The following is a 20,780-nucleotide window of genomic DNA, read 5'->3' as shown; positions in this document are numbered from 1 at the left end:
TTAACTGGTTAAAGGTGGTTTTGAGAGTGTTTTGTGTTTTAGAGCGATTTTTGGTTTTGTCGGTGCCTGGTCTGTGCTTGTCTTTTGTGAACTGTGTGCCTTTTATGTCTTTTTGCTGTGCATTGTATTAGTAATGTCATAGTTTAGTCTGATGTTTGTCTATTGAGGGGCATTCGTACATTAGGTGTAGGCATTAGGTTAAGGGGTGTTTGTTAGGGTTTTTGCTTGTCAGGGAGGGATAGAGACATATCGGGAAGGGACAGAGGTAGGAATTTCTCAGGGAGAGAGGCGGAGGCCCTTCTATGGCTCATATGGCACTACCTGCCCCACATGGTGTCGTTTGGGGGTAGGGTCAGCCAGAGCTACCCTCCCAGGTACAGGAAGGACAGATGGGAATGGGTGCATTGGTACATGGAGAGAATCTTTGGAGGAGAACGCACTGTCACCTAACTCAAACATCATTGGGCTGATGTAGTGACATATGCGGCTGACCTGGTGGACCTGCTGGAACTGGAGATTGGAGACCCCAAAGATATGTATGTATGTATCATCTGCATGTTGTACTGCTGCTACAGCAGTCATGCAAAACCAAAACATTAAAGGGGCAGATATTGAAATGTGCTAGTTGGAAAATGCCCCATACAACTTGTTTCATGTGCATTGCATGAATTACAGTGAAATAATTCAAGCAGCACCAGGGCAATTTGCATGCCTCAGAGTGGCTACATAAAGCCATCATGAAGCACCACAAAGCCAATAGCTACATTACCATACTCTGGCCCAGGGGACTGTTCAAAACATTACATATGTGCATCATTGTACAGCACACATAGACAGATTAAAATGCCTCACACAAATGTAATTGTGCAGGAAGGTGGTCCTTACAGGACACATAATTGCAAACCTGCTTACAAGCCATGCAACTTTGCACTATGTTGCAAGGTAGCATGTGAAGAAAGTGACCCGATTAGGGTCACTCCAGTCATTCACGACCACTTCTCAGCCTTCCATACCAAATGAAGAGTCAGTCAAACAGTAGAGAATACAAACCAATATCTGTTTATTCAGTTACACTCAGAGTGGAGCCCAGTCTGCCCAGTCGCTTAGGAGTGCTGCAGAGGGACTGGCATAAGCAAGCATAAAGATACATTATGTATATTTCAGAACCAACGAAAACACACCCACAATGGAATTTTCCAAACAGATGCAGTAAAACAGTGAAGTACAAAAAATTAAGTTTCGATTCTGGGGACGGGCACACACTATCTACCGGTCAAGGTCATTCTGCCCATGCCCGCCACTAGACAAGTGGGAGAAAGCTTCTATCTAAAGGGAAAGGTATGTGCTAATAAGAACAGTCTATTCATTAGTGAAGCAAAACCCAACCTTGGAGAAATGGAACACGAAAGGGTCCTTTTCTCGGAAATGGTGAAGTATAAGTTTCGATTTTAACCCAAAATGGCGTAGACATATAAAATGGCGCCGCATATGCTAACATACATGAATTAATGCATAAGTAGGATTTTTTCTATTCTAACAGACCCTCCTTTTAGCATGAGCTAAACATTTTAAAACAGTACAAAATATGCAGAACAATAGAACAAAAATCCTGAGAAAACTTGACTATGAGCAGTCCATATCCTCAGGATCAGGGACGGAAACAGTAAGGAGGGAAGAAGTCTCAAAAAATGCGCTCATCAATATGTACAAGGTCGTCTATATCTTTCTGCACCATAATTGCAGCATTCATATCATTAATGGATGTTTTCTTTGGAAGGAAAAAAGTGGTGCAATTGGAACAACAGAATAGGAGACACTGAATGAGGTTATAGCAAAGTATCAGCACCACAGCTAAATAAATAATTTTCTCGAAAATCCAACCCCAATTTCCAAACAATGACCAACTCCAATTTCAACGCTCCATTCCCTTTACATTCTCTAAGATATGTAATATATGCTTACTTATATTTTCTTCCATATTCTTGATCCTGACTACACACTGGTCCCCGACTACAGCGCACAGACCACCACTCTTTGCCAAGATGAAGTCAACTTCATATCTAGTCTGCTCGGAATAGATCTGCATACTTTCCAATTGAGTGGTGATGTCACGCAAAGCTGCTACTGTGGAGTTAGATAATATCTGCAGCTTACATCTGAAATATTCTCTAGTTCTCTCACCCCCTAGCCATAGCGGTACCACCAAACGTAATTATGGAGGAGAGAATGTATCCGAAAGGGATCCCATTACTGTAATTTTTGACTTCCAAATCTGTTTCTCCATCACAAAACTCTCCAGTCAAAGTTATTTTTTCCCCATCTTACACTTGGCTTGCTATACTTACAAGGCATGCCCAGAGGGAGCCCCATTCCTAGAGCAACATCATCTGTACCATTAGGTACATTTGAGTAAGTACCATTAGACAGCAAATAAAGTGGACCTTCATAATGTACTTGAGCATATCTGGTGTTCATTCCAAAGGTACTCAGATCCTTATCTTTCACGAAGGACATCGTATTTTTGAACAATACTATTACAGAACAATTGATGTACAGAAATGCGTCAGTACTATTTACTACTGGAAAACATGCAGGATCGTAACCAGCTTTCCGGGTTACCGTTAAATCTTGGTAATGCCAGCCCACTAAGGTAACATTCTGTTCTTTCATATGCAAATTATCACAATACATATTATTGTCACACCCCGGATACCCCTTTTCCTTGTGGCTTTCTGTAATACAGACAAGGGCAGGGATATCCCATAACAAACTCACCCATTACCTCTACGAATTGGGATGGGCGGGTATACGTATAATTGACAAGTGATAATGGGTAAGCAGCCCATAAACTTGAGAAAGATTTAGTAGGATAACAAGCTGTACCTTCTCCCAAAAATCTTTTATGTGTGTCTAAATAGGAATTATTTGGTGTCGTTCTTCTCTGCCGAACCGGAGGAGTAACCTTACCCTTGGTACATGATCTGGAGTGTGATTCTGACTCGGACACAAGAGACCTAATAGAACTGATGCACGGTATGGAGCTGAACCAAAGGGTCACCGGCTCGACCCACAGGGCAGGACACACCTTAGATGGGATCTTTTCTAATCTTCCCAACCTAGAACTCATTGCAGTTCAACCGGTTTCCTGGTCTGATCATTCGGTGGTGCAATTTGAAATTACCTTAGCCACGCCTCCCAGATGTAGTAAAGTCCTGAACCCCCCCAGAGTGATCAGGAGGTGGAAAACCATAGATGGAGAGGCCTTAGAAAACTTGCTTAAAATCTCCATGGAGCCCCTCCCAGTCAACCTGGAAGATGCTGCCACTGCCTACACGAGCTGGTTGGAGGCTGCCTGCCTTAACCTAGCCCCTCCTAAAACGTATCACTCCACACGCTCTAACCCCTCGGCACCGTGGTACTCTGAACATATCAGGGACCATAAAATGCTTTGCAAAAAACAGGAAAGACTCTGGCGGAAGAATTATAAAGAGGAGGATAGGAAGCTTCTCAACGCAGAGTTGAAAAGGTATAAACTCGCGATACAAGAAGCTAAACATGAGTTTTTTTCAAAACGCATTAGGGAGGCCGGTAATTCCTCCAGGGAACTGTTCCGCACAGTATCGTCCCTGGCGGCCCCCAAACCAGTGGAGATACCTCCCAGTCGCAAACTATGTGAAGACTTGGCGAAATTCTTTCAGAATAAGGTAGAAAACATCTTCCTTCCATTAGACACTCGTGCCAAGATGGCCGCTCCAGAAACCAACTTAGAGGCAGATAGCAATTCACCTAGGCTATTGAACTTCTCCCCCATTAGGGAGGAGGAGGTGAAAAACCGTCTTCAACGGATAAAATCTGGCTCCCCTAATGACCCCTGCCCAGCCAGTGTGGCCAAACTTGCCTCATCGACTGTGGCAGCAGCCCTCACTCCACTGTTCAATGCTATGCTGGACACGGGGGAGTTCCCTTCACGTTGGAAACAAGCTTCCATCCTTCCCTTGTTGAAGAAACCGAATCTGGAGCTGACCGATTTGAACAACTACCGGCCTATTGCCAGGTTGCCACTTCCAGCAAAAATCCTAGAGGGTATCCTAAATTCGCAGCTGAGCGCCTTCTTGAAGACAGGTCAGAGCCTGGATCCATCTCAACATGGATTTCGGGCGGGCCATAGCACCGAATCTGCATTGATCAAATCAGCAGAGGACGTAAGAACAGTGATGGATGCAGGAGGCAGAGCCGCCCTGATCCTGCTGGACCTGTCCGCAGCCTTTGATACGGTCCACCACAAGATACTTGTGGACCGGCTCAGGGCTAGTGGCATTCAAGGATATGCGCTCAAAATCTTGAATGCCTTTTTGTCCAGCAGGACTCAAAAGGTGGCGCTGGGGGACTATGAATCTACCCCTTTCGTGCTTCCCTGCGGAGTCCCTCAGGGGTCCTCCTTGAGCCCTACCCTTTTTAATGTATACGTCTCCACCCTGGCACCGGTCATCAGATCTTTTGGCTTCAAGTTAACATCATACGCGGATGACACTCAGATAGTAGTTTCAGTACTACCGGGGGAAACAGACAGCACCGCGGAAAGGTTCAGAGGCTGTATGCGGGAAGTCAGTAATTGGATGACGCAAAACTGCCTTAAACTTAATTCAGCTAAAACCGAAGTGTTGCTTTTTGGGTCCAGAGATAACTTCTGGTCCCCGTGCTGGTGGCCGGAGGAAATGGGCACCCCCCCAGCCCCGGTCTGGAAGGTTAAAAATTTGGGCGTTCTTATGGACGATTTGCTGTCCTTCAGACCTCAAATCAATGCACTCTCCTCAGCCACTCACTTCGTCCTAAAAACTATTCGGAAAGTTTTGCCTTTTCTTGCTGACGAATACAAGAAGACGGTGGTCATAGGTCTAGTGATGTCACGACTAGACTACTGCAACAGCTTATTGTTGAATGCCCAACAGGGGCTTCTCAACAAACTCCAAACTTTGCAGAATGCGGCAGCCCGACTGATCACAGGCACACCTAAATTTGCCTCAGTGTCACAGGATCTGGTAAAACTACACTGGCTACCAGTTCGCAAGAGAATTATCTTCAAATCTCTTTGCATAGCATTCAAGGCCCTGCATGGCCTGGGACCCCACTGCATTTCTCAACTTTTTCAATGGCACAGACCTAAAAGACTGCTGAGGTCAGCAGAGCAGGGTCTGGTAGTCATCCCCAGAGTCAGGAAAGCTCGCTGGGGTGGGAGGAGTTTCTCCCTAGGTGCAGCTAAGGCATGGAATTCCCTGCCACTGCACCTTAGACAACTGCCGGACCTCTTGTCCTTCAGGAGGGCCTTAAAGACGTGGCTCTTCTCACACTAATCACTTGTTTCATACACTCACTGTCAATCAGCGCCAGGACACCTTTGGGTAACAGTGCGCTTTATAAATGTGAAAAAAAAAATAAAAAAAAAATAAAAAAAAAAAATAATAAATGTTGCATCCTTGTTATTTTCCAAAATCCATGACACCCCACCCAAGGTCAAAAGCAGCAGGATCACAAGAACAGCACATATGAACTTTTTCTTTGTAGACCAAAAAACATGTGTGTAAACAGGCGTAAATACTGGCTGCTCTTCCTCAGCAACCATTCTGCCAAAGGGGTACATAGCAAATGATGGAATGGAGGCGAAATGCAAGCAAGAGAATAATACAAGTTCCCAGTGTCTGTCAGAGCCTCACTGGTACCGGTTCCTATTGTTCATCAAAACATTGGCGCTCTTGAGCACTGGCGGTGGAACTTTCTCTGTCCTAAGCTTGTGTTCCCACGTCAACCAGAATAATATTTCCCTAAGGTGATACGCAGCCGCGGTCGGTAGTAGGAGTAACTGCAGGGTGGTGACGTGGGGAGAGGGAGGGGCCGGGTGGGGGGTAGTAAACTATGGATTATGGAGGTTTACAGGTAAGTTAACATATAAATTAATAAAAACGAATTTCGTTGCGTGCACTGCATCGCATTTGGGGATGCAGTGCATGCAACGAAATTCGTTTTTATTAATTTATATGTTAACTTACCTATAACCTCCGTAATCCATAGTTTACTACCCCCCACCCTGCCCCTCCCCCTCCCCACGTCACCGCCCTGCAGCTACTCCTACTACCGACCGCGGCTGGGGATACCTTTGATCTAGCCTTGGTGTCCCTGAAGGGGACAAACCGAGGCACCGTTTCACACTCGGACTCCCCTATTCCATCCTTCACCCACTGATCATAGGGCAAAGGTAAAGGTATTCTGCTACAATGCAATGCATGAATCCAGTTCTTACTTCGACTGCTGTGCGCGTAACTAGGAGGACCTGCTGTGGTCCCTTCTAACGCAGTTCCAAACTCTTCTTCCGCTGAAAATCCTTTACACTGATATAATCCCCAGGCTGAATGTCATGTCCGGGCCCCTCGGGTATAGCTGGCAGGGTTTCCTGGACGTGTTGGTGAATAGAATGCAAGCTTTCAGTTAACTGGACAAGATAGTCAATCAATAACGGGTACTGAATATCGAAGAACCGCCAAGAGCACGGGACGCCCTAGACATTTGCCGGGCATCCAAACACAACCTCGTACGGTGACAATCTGGTCCTAGATTGTGCTGTCGTTCTCGTTGACAAAAGAGCTAACGGTAAAGCATCTGGCCATTTTAACCCTGTGGTCTCCTGAATTTTTGGCAATTTAAGTTTGAGAGTACCATTGTACTTCTCAACCAAACTTGCTGACTGTGAATGATTGTCAGCATGAAACTTCTGCTTAATACGTAGACCATCACAAATCAATTGAACCACTTTTGCATTGAAATTACTTCCGTTATCGCTCCAGATCAAACGGGGCAAGCCAAAATGAGGAAAGAACTCCTTCAGGAGTACCTTTGCAGTTGTAAGGGCTGTACTGTCTTTAGTGGGATAAGCCTCAACCCATTTCAATCAATCAATCACGTGTTTGTTAAGCGTGACTACTCACCCTTTAGGGTCTCAAGGCGGTGGGGAGGAGGGGAGGTGCAGGTTCCAGTCCATCAAGGAGGAGGTCTGTCGAAGAGCCAAGTTTTTAGGTTTCTTGTGAGGATGGGGAGTGATGTCTGTCTGAGGTGGATTGGTAGGCCGTTCCAGGCTCTGGCCTCAAGGAAGGAGAAGGAGCGGCCTCCCACTCTTGTGTTTCTGGCATGGGGGACCACGGCGTAGGAGAACTGGACTGATCGTAGGGTCCTTTGGGGTGCGTGGAATTTGAGTCAGCTGTTCAGGTATGCTGGTCCGGTGTTTTGGAGGCCTTGGTGTGCGTGGGTGAGAATCTTGAAGGCGATTCTAGCCTCGATGGGGAGCCAGTGGAGTATGTGCAGGTGCTAGGAGATATGGCAATGTCTTGGCAGGTTGAGGATCAGTCTGTAGCAGCACTCTGGATGTTTTGTAGCTTGCGGGTGAGGTTTTTGTTTATTCTGGCGTAGAGTGCGTTGCAGTAGTTGAGTCTGCTGGTGGTGAGGGTGTGAGTGACGGTCTTTCTGTGCTCGAGGAGGATCCATTTGAAGGTCTTATGTAGGAGGCGGAGGGTGCGGAAGCAGGAGGATGTTATGAGTTGATCTGGCATTCCATTTTGAGCTCAGAGTCCGGGATGATTCCAAGGATGCGTGCGTGGTCCATGGGTGGGCTTCCGAGGGCGGGGGGCCACCAGGTGTCGTTCCAGTCATCGGGGTGTGGGACCATGATGAGTACTTCTGTTTTGGTAGTGTTGAGTTGTAGGCGCCTGCTTTCCATCCATTTGGCGACAGCTTCCATGCCTTCTTGAAAGTTGTGTTTGGCTGCGTTGGGTTTGTTGGATAGGGAGAGGATGAGTTGGGTGTCGTCTGCATATGAAACAATGTTGAGTCCGTGGGATCTGATGACAGGGGCGAGTGGATCCATGTAGACATTGAAGAGCATGGGGCTGAGGGGGGACTCCGCAGGTGGTTGGTGTAGGGTCCGAGAGGAAAGGAGGGAGTCTCACCCACTGTGTTTTGCCGGAGCGGAAAGAGTGGATCCAGTCGAGGGCCTTGACCCAGATCCCTGCGTCGTGGAGTCTGTGTATTAGGGTGCGGTGGGAGACTGTGTCAAAGGCCGCTGAGAGATCAAGGAGGATGAGGGCTACTGTTTCTCCTCTGTCCAGTAGGAAGCGGATGTCGTCAGTGCTGTGTTTTTTTCTGAAGCCGGATTGGGAGGAGTCGGGATGTTGTGCTCTTCGATGAAGGTGGCGAGTTGGCTTTCTCGATGACTTTCACTGGGAACAAGAGCAGGGAGATAGGTCTGTAGTTTTTGAGGTCGGTGGGGTCCATCGAGGGCTTCTTCAGGAGGGGGTTGATCACAGTGTGTTTCCAGTTGTTAGGGAAGGAGGCATTCGCGATGGAGCGGTTCATGGTGTGGCGAAGCATGGGTGCGATGATGTTAGCGGCTATGATGAAGATGTGGTGGGGGCAGTGGTCCGTTGGGGCTCCGGAGTCGATTGACTTCATTGTCTTCAGTGTGTCTTCGGTGGTGAGGGCTGTCCAGCTGTCAATCGTTGGCTTCAGGGTGTCGTGGGGTGGCTGGTGAGGTTTCAGTGTGTTGGTTATCTTCGTCAAAGTTGTCGTAAATGTTCTTAATTTTGTGGTGGAAGAAGGTGCTGAGTTTGTTGCAGAGGTCTTGTGAGGGAGGAATGTCAGTAATCTCGCTGGTGGGTTGGGCGAGCTCCTTGATGATGCTGAAGAGTTCTTTGCTGTTGTGCACTTGTGTGGAGATTCTGTATTCGATCCCTGTTTTTCTCGTATTTCTGATGAGTTGGTGGTGGGCGTTGGTGGCAGCCCTGAAGTTGTTGTGGGCTTTTGTGGATTTGGAGTTCCTCCAGGCCTTTTCGAGGCAGTGGCATGTGCGTTTGGACTCTCAAAGTACAGTGGTAAACCACCTGGCTTTCTTGACGTGTGTTGTTGTTCTTCTTGAGGAGGTCTATGGTGTTGGTGTTGTTGGAGATCCATCTGTGCAGAGTTTGGGCTGCGGTGTTGGAGTCGTCGTCTTCGGTGGTGGTTGGGTTCGAGTTGCCGAGTGAGGAGGTGAGCTGGTCATTGATAATTTTGGCCCAGCTTCTTTGTGGGAGCAGGTGCTGGTGTCTGTAAATGGTGGGTGTTCTGAAGGTGAAGGGGATGCATCGATGGTCTGTCCACTGGAGTTCGGTGGTGTGGCTGAAAGTGATGAAGTGTCCTGTTGTGATGAGGGGGTCGAGGGTGTGTCCTGCTGAGTCCATGGGTTTGGTTGCGATCTGGCGGAGTCCAATGTTGTGAGGTCGTCCAGCAGGGATGTGGTGTTGGGGTCTAGTTGGTTGTCGAGGTGGAAGTTGAGGTCTCCCAGTAGGGTGTAGTTGGTGGAGGCAATGGTTTGCAGGGAGATGATGTCTGTCATGGAGTTGGTGAAAGGTCTGCGGGGTCCGGGGGGTCGATAGATAAGAGTTCCTTGGAGGGTGGTGGTAGGGCTGGCCTGTATCTTGAAGTGTAGGTATTCCATCAGATCTCAGGGGTCGTTGGGGGTGTGCTCAGCAGGAGGTTGGATTTATGGACGATAGCGATTCCTCCTCCCGGGCGGGTGGGGCGGTCCTTCTGGGAGATCTTGTATCCTTGGGGAATGGCAATGTCCAGTCCAGAGGTGGTGTTGTTCCAAGTTTCGGTGAAGAATGCTACATCCGGGGTGGTGCTGTCGAGCAGCTCCCAGATTTCGGTGGCGTGTTTGTGGAGTGATCGGACATTGAAGAGGATGCATTGCAGGGTCTTCAATTCAGTTGTGTTCTTGCAGTCAGGTTGTGCTGGGTCCATGTTTCTGGCGGTGCTGCAGGTACTCCGGCAGCGGTGACAGCTGAAGGGTCCGTGGGTGTCGGCCGGTGATGCTAGCTTGCAGTTATTTTTTCGGCCTGGGTTGAGTTTGTGGAGTGCCGCTGGGTTATAGTGTTGGTGGTACAGAGGTCCAGGGTTCTTAGCGCTGGTCGCAGCCACCATTAAGTGTAGGTCGGGGAGAGCTGGACAGCTGGGAGGCAGGAGCGGGGAGGGGAACTGGCTTGGGCTGGTCACGCTGGGGGGAGGGCTGCGGAAGCAGCAGCGGCAGGAAAAAACGGGGGAAAGCAAGCAATAAAAAGAAGAGGAAAAATGTAAAGAGTAAAAGGGTGAAAAAAAGAAAAGAAAAAGATATAAAGAGTAAAAGGGTGAGAAGAATAAAGGGTGAAACGGAGCAGAAAGCAGAAGAAAAGTGCTATAAAGAGTGAAAGGGTGAAAAAGCTAAAGGTTGAAAATGTAGCAGAAAGGGGCAGAAAGCGGAGCGAGAGAAAGGAGTCAGAGGTCCACTGGACCACCAGGGATGAGGCCCAGGTATAACCTGCGGGTGGAGGAAGGCCTCGAACACCAACACTACGGGAGTGCAGGGGCTCAGGAGAGGCCTCACTTAATGGTGGAGCTGCGAGGGTGGAAGAGCAATTACACTGACAATGAGTCAGTGGTCTTGCTCATTTACTAAATGCACAGACAACCACCAAAAAATACTTCAAATTATTGCATCTTTCTAACTCTATATAATCCATCTGAAGGACCACAAAAAGGAAAGTGGGTGGTGAACACTTACCTGGGGGTGTAGGGGTACCCTTTCTAGGATTGTGCATCATGCACACCATACAGTACTTCACTAAATGTGCAGCTGTTTTCGAAATGTTGTCTCAGCCCAGAGTCGCCTGAAATTGTGCGCGACCCCGAAGGCATACTGGCTATCAGTGTAAATATTGACAACCAGTCCATCACTCAATTCGCAAGCTCGTATAAGGGTAACATACTCAGCAGCTTGAGCCAACTGATAAGGGACTCATGATGTCTCTAGTACTGTACGCAGTGTAGTGATAGCATAAGCAGCAGAAGTAGTGCCATCTGGTCATTTAAAAGAAGACAAAGCAATACCACCAGGGTATGCCCAGAAGTGGGTCCCTTGCTCACTTTGCCACTGGATTCAAGATAGCCTGGCTGATGAGGGTTATGAACCCGAAACCGGTCCCAGGATGCTTGTTTCCAGTTCAGGGAAGACATGGCTTGGCAGTTCGGGATGGACTGTTCCCACGAGGCACCGGGTCAGACTGATTTGCATATGGCCATGTCTGAACTGGGGTGGTGGAGTGAGCTAAAGAATGATGATGGATTAAACCCAGATCAGTTGACTGGGGGTGAGTGTTTGATTAGCTCAAACGGTCCGTCCATCATCCCCTTTGGTATCGCTTTGTTCGCCCTAAGTTGGCAGGGTATGCCCAGACATGGGTGCCTTGCTCACTTTGCCACTGGATTCAAGATAGCCTGGCTGATGAGGGTTATGAACCCGAAACCAGTCCCAGGATGCTTGTTTCCGGTCCAGGGAAGACATGGCTTGGCAGTTCGGGCTGGACTGTTCCCATGAGGCACAGGGTCAGACTGATTTGCATATGGCCATGTCTGAATTGGGGTGGTGGAGTGAGCTAAAGAATGATGATGGATTAAACCCAGATCAGTTGACTAGGGGTGAGTGTTTGATTAGCTCAAACGCTCGGTCCATCATCCCCTTTGGTATCACTTTTTTCGCCCTAAGTTGGCAGGGTATGTCCAGACGTGGGTCCCTTGCTCACTTTGCCACTGGATTCAAGAAAGCCTGGCTGATGAGGGTTTTGAACCCGAAACCGGTCCCAGGATGCCTGTTTCCGGTCCAGGGAAGACATGGCTTGGCAGTTCGGGCTAGACTGTTCCCATGAGGCACAGGGTCAGACTGATTTGCAGATGGCCATGTCTGAACTGGGGTGGTGGAGTGAGCTAAAGAATAATGATGGATTAAACCCAGATCAGTTGACTGGGGGTGACTGTTTGATTAGCTCCAACGCTCCGTCCATCATCCCCTTTGGTATCATTTAAAACAGGAGCCATTGACATATAGTTCCCCTTGTGGGCTAGATAAGGGAACATCAGTCAAGTCTACCTGTCCTTTCGTCTCTTCTTCCATCCAGAAGATACAGTCATGTTTGCTGACTTCATCACTCTCGGATGGGAGGGGCAGTAACGTGTCAGTATTCAGAGTGGCACATCTTTTGATCGTAAAGTGTTTAGTAAACAATGTCAACTCATACCCAGTCAGACATGCACTGGTGAGGTGCTGTGTCTTTGTCTTATTCAAAAGTGTATCCACACAATGGGGTACCATGACTGTGAGGTCAGTATCAAGTACGAGTCCAGCCGATTGTCTGATTGAAGTGGCCACGGCCGCGACCGCTCTTAGACAGCTCGGGAGGGCTCTCGCGACTGGATCAAGGACAGCAGAGAAATAAGCACACGGCTATTCTTTATCTCCAAATTTTTGTGTTAAAACAGAAAGCGCACAACCACCCATCTTATGGACGTACAACACAAACAATTTATTATAATCTGGGGTGCCGAGTACTGGAGCCGAACAAAGCTCAGTTTTCCATTGCTCCAAAGCCTGTTGACAGTCAGGCCTTCAAGGCAAGGGCTCATGCACTTCCTTTGTCTTTAGTGCAAACAGGGGTTTGATTAGTAGGGATCTATTAGGTATCCACTGACAGTAGGAAGTGATACCTATGAAAGCACACACATCTTTTTGAGTTTGTGGAACAGGTATTTTAACAATGATACTGATGCCCTTGAGGGTCAACCTCCTACTCTCCTTTGACAGTAGGTGACCTAAGTAGGTGACCTCCTGTTGACAATACTGACATTTAGAAAGAGAGACCTTATGGCCATGATGCGCCAAATGCAGCAACAATTTAACAGTACTATCTCTGTAACCTTGCTTTGTGTCAGAAGCGATAAGGAAATTGGCAACATACTGCACCAATACATTACCTGTAGAAAGCGAAAGGGAATCCAATTGACTCTTTAAAGCCTGACTGTAAATACTTGGGCTCACAGTATAGCCCTGAGGAGCTCGACAGAACCTAAAGCGTCTTCCAGCTAGGATGAACCCAAACAGATATCTGCTATCAGGATGAATAAGAATACTGAAGAACACATTTTTCAAATCAATGACAGAAAAGAATTTAGCATTGGAAGGAATCATTGTCAAAAGTGTAGTAATATCTGGGACCACTGGAAACTGAGGAAAACTATGTTGTAAACCAAATCAATCACAAAACTATAAACATCTTCATGATCATCAGGGGGACCTGAGTGTGTCCGTTTAAGAATCGGAAGAATGAGACAATTACAAATATTGGCAGACACTTCCTCAACCACTCCCTTCTTGATCAAGTCCTGAATAAAGTGTAATAAGGCTGGCTCTCCAGCCTGCGGTATTTTATACTGAGGGATACAAGACAAAACAGCACTATCTTTAACCTGAATCGAAATCGGCGGGATATACAGCAGTCCCACATCTGTATCACCCGTCGCTCATAAAGTGGATGGTATGTCGGCAAATTCAATAGGAAGAGGGAGAGACAGGCACTGTCTAGAACTCACATTTGTGCCCATCGTCATATAAACACCTTCCGGGGAACAATAAAAAGTACCATGCAATTTATTCAACAAGTCTAAACCCATCACATTTTCACCAAAATTAGATGTCAACAAAAAATGGGGAATCTACAGTGAAAAGGGCCAATAGTCAATGCAAGGGGTCTTGAAATGGCACTCACTACCGGTACACCAGAAAAACCTACTGAAACATTATTATGGCCAGACAGAGCCGCCCAGGGACCATACTACGAGAAACAGAACTTTTTGTCGCACCTGGGTCCACCAAAAATTCCTCAGTCGAACCTTGCAGTTCCTATTTTACATAAGGTCCACGCTGGTCTACAAGTATCGGAACTGGTCCCTCACTCTGTCCCTGGCTATCCTAACTGTATCATAATCATCATAATCATGATGATAGTACTGCCCATCACAAGGTCAAAGTAATTATTATCAGAACAACCCTGTGAGGCTGCAGCGTTTTGAGCCCTATCAGCCCCACCAGCTCCACAACCCCGTCCAGGATAACCTCGTCCTCTAGGGACCGCCACCTTCTGCAAAAAAACGGGGCACTCACTACACCAGTGACCCTCTTCCTTACAATACGCACACTGATTCTGCCCCAAAGGTGTCGTATTCAGCTGCCCACTAGTACATGGAAGATGTCTGGCAGGACCACCATGTCCTCTGCCATTCTCTCTAAAAGCTTGGTGCAACAATGCAACAACACCTTCGTTTTTAAATCTTTATGCTTTTTCTTTGTCCATTCTTTCTACTCATCGTCCAATGTTCATAATATTGAGCCATATTTAAAATAACAGAAGGGGAAGAGGTGGACCAGGTACTCTCAGATGCCTGCAATCGAGTCACAATTCCAGAAAGCAAATTAGAGACAAACCTATTAACAATCAACTGAACACCTCCCTCAATAGACAAATCCTGCCCACCATCCAAAAATGTATCCTCAAACCGAGTGAAAAAATCTGACACACACTCATCTTTCTTCTGTCTACAAGCTGACAATTTATCCCAATCTAATTTTCTTGGCGGAATAAGAGAATGCATATACGTAATAATGTGACCTGGCAACGCTAAAATTTCCACTCTGGCTTATCACCTGGTTTTCTCTTCTGGTCCCATACTTCAATTTGATCCCAAGTACCACCCAACTCCGGAACATGATATTGGGTATGGACTGCCTCCAAATTTCAACTTGAACAAGAAGACCAAAAAACATTTCAATATTAGCGAGAGTCATTACCGTTGAGGAAACATTTTCAGTCAATTCCTTATAATAAGCAGAAGGATTTTTCCTAGGATCGGGCAAATGAGCCTTAAGGGACAAAGTCTCACTTCTTTTCCACGGAGTATAAACCCATTGCTCTTGAAACCTGGCCACCACGGCAGCTCGAGAAACATTACCATGCTGGTCCGTTAACTCCTGTATCTCGGGGTGATATATGGGATGCACCTCTTCATCGGAAACTGGGACACTGTAGTAGGACTCTTATCATGCAACCTGCCCCTATAGGCAACCAATGTGGTAATGTTACTAAAAACTTGACCTGGGTCCATACCGTTAGTATACACACGATCTTTAATATACAAGAAATATTTGTGGCACAGTATTCCCAAAGTGTTGCTCCCAAAGACCAATTAATGTAGAGGACATATGCTTAAGAGCATGTTGCTGTATAAAAGGCTCATAATCTTTCATCACATCCCAGTCATACTCCAAACTGTAAATAGGATTACAACCTCACTGCGTGGCCTTATCAGCCACAACCTTCTTCTCATCGTCTCCCACAGCAGTCCGTTCAAAAGGGCCTATACGCTCATTAAATTTTGGTAAGTCTCGAACACACGAACTGGTGTCTCAGTGCTTACAAATATCGGGGATGAAGAACCAGAGAAAGAGAAGCAACAGAAGTAGCAGGCACAATTGTCGCTGGCAGGTGCGTCGCAGGAGTAAGAGCTGGGGACAGGGATGCTGAGACAATAGGTGTGGCAGGAGTACTACCAGTCACCGTTGCCACAGACGGCAAAGAAACATAAGAAAGAGGAGGAAGAGGAGCCGAAGCCACAGCTGTTGAAATGACAGCAGCAGACATAGGAACAGAGAGGACAGCTGTAACAGGCGGCTGTGATGGCACAGGGACAGTAGGATATATCCTTTAAGGAGCATATGGAGGCGGAGGCCAAGTATCTAACATTTCTTCCATAAAAGTATCAGTTTCCTCCTGAGCCAAATACGACATATAATCGGAACATCCTATCTTTGCATTCAACTCCCTTTTCCTGCTTTTCTCTATCATATGCTACAGCTTTCTGAATCAGTGTCTGCATTTTCCCTTTCCAGGCCTCCTTCTCGGACTACAGTTGTCTCTGCCTAGCTGCCTTCTGCCACGTCCTGAGAGAATCAAACATAGACTGTCTACTTCACCTTTTAGATAACTGTTCCTGTAAATACCCAATCTTTTGTTTATCGAAAGTGCCCGTTAGCGGCCACTGCAACTCGGCATTGTCCCTCGTATATTTGTGCCATATTGTACTAAACATAATAGGGCCAAGACCACGCTTCACATACATATCAAAATTTGGAGTGACTTCTGGAGGCGCCAGCTGAGCTTCTTCCAATCGAGTATCTGGCGAACAACAATGACAGCATAAAGAAATCAATTTGCTAACTCCAGGTATTTTCAAAAGAAAACAAGCCTACTATTTATGCCTAGAAAGTAATTGCAAATGCTTTTATCTCCAAGACGGTCTTCAGACCGTCCCAAATGCAAACAAAAATGGTACCATATCCACAAAGAACCAAAACAAACTCACCTGATGTGCGCAGGTCAAAATAAACTAAATCTCCACTGCCAACTCTTCAGACCAAATGGTCAGATGTAAGGGTTTCGTAGTTTAGGACTTCAGTTGGGATGACCGCTGGGCGAGGCACCATCCAGCAGGATGGAAGGGGCAGCTGTGAGCAAACAATGCTCCTCATACAGGGATCCCTGAACCATCAGTATGACCCGACAATGGCCTCGACCTTCCCCCCTTCGGCGGAAGGGGATTGGTCACGCACCCGAAGGAGTCCCTGTTCAGGAGCCAACTGAAGGAAGTGTCCCGATTAGGGTCTCCCGGGTCACTCACGACCACCTCTCAGCCTGTCATATCAAATGAAGAGTCGGTCAAACTGTAGAAAATACAAACCAATATCTGTTTATTCAGTTACACTCGGACTGGAGCCCAGTCGCTTAGGAGTGCTTCAGAGGGACTGGCATCAGCAAGCATAAAGTTCCATTATGTATATTTCAGGGCCAACGAAGGCACGCCCACAATGGAATTTTCCAAACAGATGCAGTAAAACAGTGAAGTACAAAAAATTAAGTTTCGATTCTGGGGCCAGGCACACACTATCTACCGGTCAAGGTTATTCTGCTTGTGCCCGCCACTAGACAAGTGACAGATGGTTTCTATCTAAAAGGAAAGGTATGCACTAATAAAAACAGTCTATTCATTAGTCAAGCAACTCTCAAGCTTGGAGAAATGGAACACAACAGAGGCCTTTTGTCGGAAATGGCGAAGTATAAGTTTCGATTGTATGCCAAAATGGCACCGGCATATAAAATGGCACAGCAAATGCTAACATACATGAAATAATGCATAAGTAGGATATTTTCTATTCTAACACATGCAGTGCCACTAGTCAGTACTCTGTGGATCAGAGCCATGACAACTTAGATATGGCCCTTACAATGTCACATACTGTATATACCTGTACTTTCCCATTGCAGCACTACTTTGACCTGCCTAGTCCCAATGGTGTCACTCATGTGTCATGGTGCAAGGGGGCCTAATATGATGCTGACCAGCAGTACTGAAAACATCACATTCATGCGGCATACCTCATGCATGTGATGATAGATACCTATGACCTTCAATATCCAGCCAGCTAAGCCCTGCAAGGTGACTAGCTGCATCCCATATTAATACAAAGTTTACATTTGTGTGTCAAGAGTGGTGACTATTTCATGAACACAGGGATGATCTAGTATTTTTCATGAAAATTGGACCGTGTGTATCTGCACTATTTACAATGCAATGTTCAAATCTTTGTCTTCTAGGTGGACATGTCCCATTTAACCGGCGTGAGATCGAAAGCTTCCAGGACCCCAATGCAACTACTAAGTATAATGAGTACATGGATTTAGCTTATTAACGCTTGTATGTGATCCATGTGAATTGAAAAATTGTGATGTGTATTGGGAAGTATCAAGCACCTGCAACCAATTTACAGTTAGTGTGCTAACACAACTGAACCTGGCCATAGATTAATTTAGAACTGACAAGGAGGTATGTCATTGTGAATGTAGGGGCAATGTAAGCAGGCCCACAGCATAGATGGATTTCTACATCTATGGTGATGTTAACTTTTGTATAGTCATGATGCATTTGGCACATAAATCATCATCTGGTGCATAATCTGCAGATGTTCAACACAACCAAATGTAGTAGTACCATAAATTGCACAAACATAACAAACCATGTCTCAACAGATATAGGAGTGAATTGGAATGACCACCCCTAATCTTTTCTGGGCACTTTTCTGTTGCCTATGTCCATATTTGTACATGAAACAGATGCTGCTGAGGTGCAAAAATATCACCCAGTCACTGTTGACAAGTGTTAACATGAAAGTATTATGAAATCAGAATCATATCAAATCTGTGTCAATATGTCACACATATTGCTGCATCCTGCAGCACACTATGCTCACACATGCTGCATATGTTTAACCTCTCCCGTTACATAATCCCAGTGTGGCAAGCTATAGGTGTGGCTAAAAATTCCTGCGGATCAACACTTAAAATGTTTGGTGACAGATACCTGTCCCTGTACCTGTGTGTCAATTCACATGCTAAATAGTTTACTGTGTGACCTGGAATGACAGAGATACATTTGCACATATGCCCTTGAATCTGCAGGGATGTAGGCCTGCTACACTCTGAATCCATGATGTTGTAGAAATCATTACCAGCTTGCCTGACTGTTGCAGAATGTGAGTGTAGATGTCAATATGGCAGGGTTCGGATCATATATCTTTGCAAGTGTTAACTGTATATCAGGCTTCATGTCTCAGTGCAATGTGTATATCTGGAGCACAGTGTGTAAATGTCATTGTTGTTATACCTATGGAGCCCCAGTAGGCATCAATGCATGGATACAGTGTAATTGGCATGGTGTGGCAAGCTGGACAACTGCACTAGTCAGCACATGGATTAGTAATGGCATGCCGTCATCATCCAGGATAGCTTGACTCCAGTGGCGTAGTGAGCACGGGTCCCACGTCTGGGAATACCCATCCCACTTAGGGCGAAAAGCGTTACAACAAACAAATGATGGATGGAATGCTGACAATGCAGACATTCTCCCCCAGTCAAGAGATCTGGGTTAAATCCATCGTTCTTTTGCCCACTACGCCACCCCAGTTCAGACATGGCCATATGCAGGATGCTTGATTCTAGTCCAGTGAAGACATGGCTTGGCAGTTCGGGCTGGACTGTTCCCATGAGGCACAGGGTCAAGACTGATTTGCATATGGCCATGTCTGAACTGGGGTGGCGTAGTGGGCAAAAGAACGATGGATTTAACCCAGATCTCTTGACTGGGGGAGAATGTCTGCATTGTCAGCATTCCGTCCATCATTTGTTTGTTGTAACGCTTTCCGCCCTAAGTGGGATGGGTATTCCCAGACGTGGGACCCGTGCTCACTACGCCACTGGAGTCAAGCTAACCTGGATGATGACGGCTGATAGCCAGAAACCGGTCCTAGGATGCTTGATTCTGGTCCAGTGAAGACATGGCTTGGCAGTTTGGGCTGGACTGTTCCCATGAGGCACAGGGTCAAGACTGATTTGCATATGGCCATGTCTGAACTGGGGTGGCGTAGTGGGCAAAAGAACGATGGATTTAACCCAGATCTCTTGACTGGGGGAGAATGTCTGCATTGTCAGCATTCCGTCCATCATTTGTTTGTTGTAACGCTCCTATATGCATACACACACTCCTGAGATCCATTTACATATGTTATATGTGTAGTGAATAATGCAGCCTGGGGAGAATGACAGTACTTAAAAGTGAACATATTAAGCTAATCATGTTATTTTTACAACTGTATACCAGGGTGCCAATTACGATCCAGTAAAAAATTTCCCCGTACGACTCGTATCCGGTCTTTTTACCGTACGAATCGTACAAGTGCCGTACAAACTGCCAATTACGATTCGCATGGGAAAAAGACCAATCGAATCGCATTGGGAATCATTCCCCACACGTCCTCGGGTCGGAAAAAGTGTCCGACACGTCCTCGGACGAATCACGTCCAAATGTGAAAAGTGAAGTCCGACCGCGGAATCACGATCCATCCCGTGCGTCAGAAGTTACAACCGTATGGAAAAAACACCGTCCGCACCAAACACCCATAGCAACCATGGAGACATGTGCCCGCATACGTGCCGACCCCCCCAGCCCCCGTACGTACGCGCCGACCCCCCCAGCCCCCGTACGTACGCGCCGACCCCCCCAGCCCCCGTAGGTACGTGTCGAACCCCCCGGTGTATGTACACCCCTGTACGTGTCGTACCCCCGTGTATGTACACCCCTGTACGTGTCGTACCCCCACCCGTGTATGTGCACCCGTGTACATTAGAGTCGTACCCCCACCCGTGTATGTACACCTGTGTACGTGTCGTACCCCTCCGTGTATGTACACCCCTGTACGTGTCGTACCCCCGTGTATGTACACCCCTGTATGTGTCGTACCCCCGTGTATGTACACCCCTGTACGTGTCGTACCCCCCGTGTATGTACACCCCTGTACGTGTCGTACCCCCGTGTATGTACACCCCTGTACGTGTCGTACCCCCGTGTATGTACACCCCTGTATGTGTCATACCCCCACCCGTGTATGTGCACCCGTGTACGTGTTGTACCCCCCGTGTATGTACACCCCTGTACGTGTCGTACCCCCATGTATGTACACCCCTGTACGTGTCGTACCCCCGTGTATGTACACCCCTGTACCTGTCGTACCCCCGTGTATGTACACCCCTGTACGTGTCATACCCCCCGTGTATGTACACCCCTGTACGTGTCGCACCCCCACCCGTGTATGTACACCCCTGTATGTGTCGTACCCCCCATGTATGTACACCCCTGTACGTGTCGTACCCCCACCCGTGTATGTGCACCTATGTACATGTCGTACCCCCGTGTATGTACACCCCTGTACGTGTCGTACCCCCGTGTATGTACAC

The sequence above is a fragment of the Triturus cristatus genome, chromosome 2_2 (genome assembly GCF_964204655.1).
Source record: "Triturus cristatus chromosome 2_2, aTriCri1.1, whole genome shotgun sequence".
Classification (NCBI taxonomy): Eukaryota; Metazoa; Chordata; class Amphibia; order Caudata; family Salamandridae; genus Triturus; species Triturus cristatus.
The sequence above is the reverse complement of the archived record's forward strand: the minus strand, read 5'-3'. Positions refer to the sequence as shown.